The sequence below is a fragment of the Choloepus didactylus genome, chromosome 5, assembly GCF_015220235.1.
Source record: "Choloepus didactylus isolate mChoDid1 chromosome 5, mChoDid1.pri, whole genome shotgun sequence".
NCBI lineage: Eukaryota > Metazoa > Chordata > Mammalia > Pilosa > Megalonychidae > Choloepus > Choloepus didactylus.
In genome coordinates this window covers 96,694,463-96,701,359 of record NC_051311.1, presented here as the reverse complement: position 1 = coordinate 96,701,359, position 6,897 = coordinate 96,694,463, and the positions used below count along the sequence as shown (strand labels likewise).

The following is a 6,897-nucleotide window of genomic DNA, read 5'->3' as shown; positions in this document are numbered from 1 at the left end:
GAAGAATTCCCCCATAAATGCCTGCTTTGGAGCTGGATCCAACAGAAAATACACTCCGGCCTCCTGATCTGGAACACACTCCCTGTGAAAGATCAATTAAGTCACAAGAACAGACTTTTGTGGGAAGATCCCCTCACTAATGCTCAGAAATAGAATTCTTTTCCACAGTAAAACAATGCAGCCAAACAAGAGTTACAAGGGGAAATCCAGTCATTTGTCAGGCTAATTATCTGCGACTCATTTCTTTTAATAGGTTCTTTAGCTCACAACATGCTATGGCCTCTTTTCTCTCCTCCTGAAGTGTTAGGGGAGAGGACCTCCTGTTTATTCATTATTTTCCTATCTCTAAAAAGTTCGGTTATGGTGTGAACGTCATGGCCACTATTTAGGTTACTTGAAATATGTTTCCATATCAGATACACTGATTCAGTACTCTGAAGTTGATGAATGTATTCTGCAAGGGGGAGCAGACTTCTTTAAAGACACAAGGGTTTTGACAGATGTCTCTCCACTACCCATTTTCCACAAGATATTTTGCAACAGTTTTTATTTTTTATTTTTTTAGCAGTTTTACTGAGATGCACTCACACATGATATAATCCATCCAAAGTGCACAATCGATGGTACACAGTACCATCACATATCTTTGTGCATCCAACACCACAATCAACCCTAGAACATCCTCATTACTTAAAAACAAAAAAAAAAAAAAAACAAAAAAAAAAAAACAAAAATAACAAAACAACTTTTTTAATGGAAGAAACTCAACCCGAAACATCCCATACCTCTTATTCCTTATCACCATTGAACCTTAGCACTGGTGTGGTACATTTGTTACTATTGATGTAAGAATATTAAAATATTACTTTTTAATTCTAGTCCACAGTTTGCAATTGGTGCATTTTCCCCATATATCACTCTATTACTAATTCCTTATGGTTGTAACTCCTTGTGGTTTGTTCTAGTTCATGAAAGACTATTTTTATATCTCTACTTTTAATCACTATCAACATCCACCTTAGGGTTCACTATTATACAGTCCCATGTTTTATCCTCTAAGTTTCCTTCTAGTGGCATACTCAACTCTAAACCTCCCCCTTCAAGCACAGTCACACTCATATTTCAGTGCTGTTAATTATACTCACCATATTTTGCTACCTCACCTTTATCAGTTTCCAAATATTTAAATTCAACCTAGTTAAAAGTTCTGCACATATTAAGCATCTGCTCCCCATTTTCACAGTATCTTAATCTAGGGCAGAACATTAAAATATCTGAGTACATACATAAAGCGCCATATATTTTCAATCAGTTGCCCATCCTTTGATTCCATGTTAAGGGAGACTGGGCTAAAACCATGTTGCTGTGCTCATATCAGGTGTTGGGTCAACCGATCCATTTGGAATCCAATCAGTAGGAGAAGAACATTCTTTTTGCATTTAGCTGAATAGATTATGAAAATGCTTTTCATTAGGAAAATTCCAGCAATGACTGAGAAATAACTTCCATAAATCAAAAATTGAATGCTTATTGGCAGGTTGAGCCCTCCCTGATCCACCACAATCACAGTTAGGATGGTCTGAACACCAGAGCATAGCGTTCCACGCTCAGGTTAACTGCAATCTGAAATGCTGCTATTTATAAGAAACATGTAACTTGACTTGAATATCAAAAGACCAGCGTAGCACACTCAAATATTAGTTGTGTAAAGCATGAGAAAGAGAGAGCCTGCAACTGCTGCTGAAAAGATTCCCGTTGACTTTCGCGTAGTCACTGAGAAGGCTGCCATGGCCCCTTCAAAGGTTGCAAGGGCTTCTACTGCTCCGTTACATCTTGTAGAGCTTAGGGACAGTGCTTTGGAATCTCACAGGATTTGAACATAGTTCAAAACTTGATAAAAACCTGCCATGGATAAAGCCACCAGAGGGACCAGTATACAAAATGCTTTGAGGAGTAGCACTCCCTCAAATCTTGTAACACTGTGTAAGAACTCTCAAAGTCTCATTTTTTGGCTTTGGGTTGCTCAACTGGCTGCCATCCATAGGTCCTGAAATGTTGAAAGACTCTTGGCAGGCTGGTTGGTGATCTTTACAGGGCTCATCTAAGATAGCATCTTTTCCTGATGGCTTTTGAGGAGCTTCTTTCCTTTGCATTAAAGAACATACTCCTTTTGGACATTGATAGTCAAACAGAGAAAAGGAAGGCCATGGAGACAGAGGCCAAGGATGTGAAGTTGAAGTAAAAGTATGACAGGTCAGCCAGGGATCCCATCACCTGGGCCAGCACGGAGGCCACCATCTTCTTCCTCCTACTGAAGCTGCTCACTCTCTGGTAATGTTCCAGGCTTACCATGCTGTATATGTAGGCATAGTATGGCCACCTCGGTGGCAGAGATTAAGCCAAAGACAAGCGGCACCCAGGTCACAATGAAGCTGATGCCCTGTAAGATGATAACTATCTTGCAGTGGACATAATCGGTGAGAATGAACATGGAGAGCAGCAGTGCCAGGTAAGAATACATCCAAAGGGGAAGGATGTCTTCTGTGATCACATTGAGGCTCATATTTTTACCTGGTCCTGCTAAATAATGCATAAGAAATGATTCTGATGGTTTCATCATTGAGAAAAATCCAAATAAGCAGAGAACTACTGTGGGAAAAACCCAGGAATAGCTTGGTAAAGTTTGGTCACAATCCATGTCTGGTTAAACTTGTTCTAATCAGGCCAAGATTGGATAGTGCAGAAACTGATGCTGTGGGGGAAATGGAGCTGCTTAATTTCAATTTCTCTGCTTTTCTGAATTCTGTCTGTTTTTATTCCTTTCTGCACCGAGTTCCAAATACTGCTTCTCCTGCCACCAAAATCTATGATTGCCATTTTGCAACAGTTTCACCTAATTTTTTTCTGAGACCTCACCTATTAATAAGAAACTAGTTAAACAAACAATACCTTAAACAACTGAAAATTTAGAAATGGAGGCAAGGGTAATGAACTAAATACTGAAATGTGACTGTTTCTATAGCCTTGATATCAAAGTTTGCTGTAAGTGGAGCCTAGAGACTAAGACAGTAGCTTCAGTTATATTATCTCATGTTTATAGTTTCCATTGACAACATTAGGTATCAAATAACTGTTGAATTTGCTTCTGAGAAGCTGACATGACAAAAAGAGGTCCCATTATGCCTTTATCTGTAAAAATATGTTAAATGCATTTTTTTTCCTGAAATAGAGGTCCAAATTGTGTGAAACTGTTGGCAGCCTCTGATTTTGTGTGTTCTCCATGAAATACTTTGACTTTTCCAACACAGTTTAACACATTGCACTGCCTTTGGATTAGAATATGTCTGACAATTATGCTTATGGTAATAAAACTGTATGTGCTAATCTTGGATTTTACCCCCAAATATGCAACAGACAACATTCGGTGAATAAAATAAGTCTTGATTTCTGTGGATTTGTTATTTCTTTTTGGTACAATAACAGAAAACTCTTTTCTAGAATAATAAAATGAAGCTGGAGAGTCTACATTAGTACATTGCTTTACAGAACAGAATTTCACATTTTGAAACAATGGATGCATAGTTTACAAAATATAAAAATATGCAGACGTCATTTGAAATGTACAACATTTTAGCTTTCTGTGCTTGATCTGTTTTGATAACACTATTTCTAAGATCATTCTTGTCTTGCCAGCATCAGCCTTTAGCTTTTACAATTAGCTGCATTCTCACTTCTTTACCAGGATTGCTTCTGGCTTTGGAGGAATAGGTTTTGAATATAAATCCAGATGTTGGTGGTCTCAAATCTATAAGGTTGCTTTAAAATCTATATGATTTCCATACTCCTAGGGAAAGATATAGAAAAATGATAGATGTTTGTGACCATAACCTGGTGTCAGAATTTGAAGCTAGGCTCCGTCATTGACTTCGCTGGAAAAGATTATTTAATACTCCTGGGCCTTGTCTCTCCATCTGTAAATGAGGACTGTAATCCTTACATCAAAATCTCATAGTTTTTTTGGGGGTGAGGGATGTGTAGGAGGGGTTTTGAACGAGATAATATATACATAAAGGGTATCACGATACCCGGCACATATCAGTAAATAGTAACTCTGTGTGCACTGCTCTACAAAGGAAAAAAATTTAAAGCTCAAACCTGTCAAGAGCTAACGTTAACAGAGCTGGAGATTCACAAGGATAATTCTGTGACTGTTTAACCTTTAAATAGGATTGCAGATCCATGGACAAGAGAAACAATAATATTAACAACTGCTTTCATACAGAAGTCAAGAGGATGAAAAATCCCAGGTTTGAGGAAGATGCCATGTCATGTCCATTGCCTTCAAATGCTATTTTTACGGAGAGAAATGCTTGGCTTCAGGGAGCTGGAAATCCGAAAAAGGCTTGAAGTTGCAGTGAATCACCATATTGAGAAAGGGTGTTGGCTGCCTTGGAGATTACGCTTTCTTTTCCTTCTTCCTTTTTTTTAATTGGGAGCGTGGCCCGGCCTCCGGAACTGGACCGGAACCCTCACTTGCTTTTCGTCTGATTGAGAAAGTGAGCAGGCACCTCGCGTCCCTTCTGGAAGCTTCCTATCCACCTGGTGGGGGTGGGGGCGGGGTGAGGGTGGGGGCGGGGTGGGGGCGGTCAGGCCCGGTGGCCGGGAGACTCCACCCCTTACCTCCCCGGGCCGCCCGGCGCTCCACTCCAGCCCCTCCCCGTCCCCCCAGTCCCAGGCGTGAACCCCACGGTGACCGCGGGCCTTGCTCTTGGCAGAAGACCGTCGGTCCTCAAAGGAAACCCAGGCAGACCTGGGGGTGGGGAGGTGCCGCTCCAGGGCGCCCGGCCGAGGGGCGCTGCCCAGGTCAGGCCCAACACCCCCTGTCCAAGTTTTTCGAGGATAAAAATAATGATCTGTGGGAAACTTCTGCACTCTTAGGGGAAAAGAAAGGAGTAAAATAAATATATTTCCCTAGGCATATTCTAGCAATATGCCTGAAACATATTAGAAGTGTGGAAGAACTGTGATTTGCTAAGCATCAAAACCAGTTAGGCAACTATTGTTTCCTCTCTGAGTGGTTGCCTCACTTCACCAGAATAGGAGAGGTTAGTATAAATTGAAAAGAATGAGGTATTGCAAGAACATGCACTCATCTCACAGACAAAATGTCAAGTGAAAGAAGCCAGACAGACTATAGTGCCACTTACGTGAAGTTCAAGAACTGACAAAACTAATCTCTTACTGACTGAAGTCAGAATAGTGATTATCTTTGTTGAGAGGGATTTATTGGATGGGAGGATCACAAGACAGCCTTGTGGGGGCTGGAAGTTTTGGTCATTACGCAGGTATGCACATAAGTAAAAATTCATCAAGCTGTAGAGTTAAAATGTGTGAACTTCAGTGTTGTGTGTATGTAATACAAAAAAAAGCTTTTCAAATACATGCCACAATGTTTGGAGCCTCTTCTAAAACTTGAAATGTTTCTACTTTTACCGTATGATTACTGAATGATTTTTACTCCTCATTTCATTTTGTGAGTCTATAAATGTGGTTATTGTCTCCATGAAATACCAAGAAAAATCATAAAGATGCCTGAGGAAATTAACAGAAAACTCTATATGAAGAGCAATTTATCAGTAAGATGCTTTCTTATGCGGATGGGTTTTGTACCAGTTTTCCTTATCTGACCTGCACCTAGGTATTTTCTAACTATAAGGAATTTATTTATTAACCAGCACATCTTATTCTGTGATTATGAAGAAAAGTAGAAAAGTAGTTGGTTATTTGTATAGCATTCTACAGCAACACTGGCCAATAAAACTTTCTGCAATGATGGAAATGTTCTAGGTCCATACTGTCCAATACAGCAGTCATTTGCCACATGTGGCTACTGAGCACTTGAAATGTGGCTGATGTGTCTATGAAACTTAATTTTGAATGTCATTTAATTATAATTTATTTAAATTTAAGTAGCCACTTGTGAGTGGCTACTATATTGGTCAGCACAGTTCTAAACCTTAAACAGTGCTTTTACACATTTTCCTAATTGTGTCTTAGAACAAACCTGTGTGTATTATTCCTATCTGACAAATTTTAAAACTGAAGCAAAAAATAGCAAAGAGGACTTAAACAAGAGCACACCAGCATTATTGAGTGTCAGAACTCTAACTGTAGGGTGTCTTGTTTTTACAACTTTCCAGCTTTTCTGGCTATCCGTGGTCTCTTTTGTATCCTTTTCTGTCACTTAATTACCCTAATCAAAAAGTACATTAAAGAGAAGGGCAGGGGGCAGAGAGAAGCCAGAAGTCAATAGAACCCGGAGAAGAATGAAGAAAACCACTGCGTGCCTTGCCATGACAGAAAAGCCAAGGAACTCAAAAGAATGCAGGCCAATGAGAACATACCGACCCAGGGAGGAAGCAAGACATCTAGCCTCTGAAACTGTGAACCAATAAATTTCTTTTGTTAAGCCAAAAGCAACCAAAAAAAAGTGTATTAAAAATGGTCATTTCTGTTTTATCGTTGGCCTATTTTCCCTCTGTTTCACATATTGCTTATCTTTTGACATCAAGAAAATATTTCTGATATTTAACCTTCATTTATATAGTCCATCAGTGGCTATATGAACACTATACTCCCATGAATTGTCCCCTGAGATCAGCAGCTGATGAATCAGATATGAGTGATCCCATAGTTGGGACACTACTCCCACTGAAAAATAATTATTTAACTCAAAATGATTCAGAGTATCTTTCTCTGCTGCTGTGCCTGTCAATTCCTATTTAATATGATAAGACTTTCCTCAAATACCTCTTATCTGATGATATCTACTCTGATTAACTAGCAAACGTGATTTCTCTGCAATTCCTTTTTACATCTCTTTCATGATTGTGTCTC

The 6,897-nt window shown here is 39.5% G+C and overlaps 1 pseudogene; it reads right to left on the bottom strand.

Moving 5' to 3' along the window:
* Nucleotides 1-1,369: 1,369 nt before the first annotated feature.
* Nucleotides 1,370-2,698, bottom strand: LOC119535387 (annotated as a pseudogene).
* Between the last annotated feature and the right edge of the window lie 4,199 nt (nucleotides 2,699-6,897).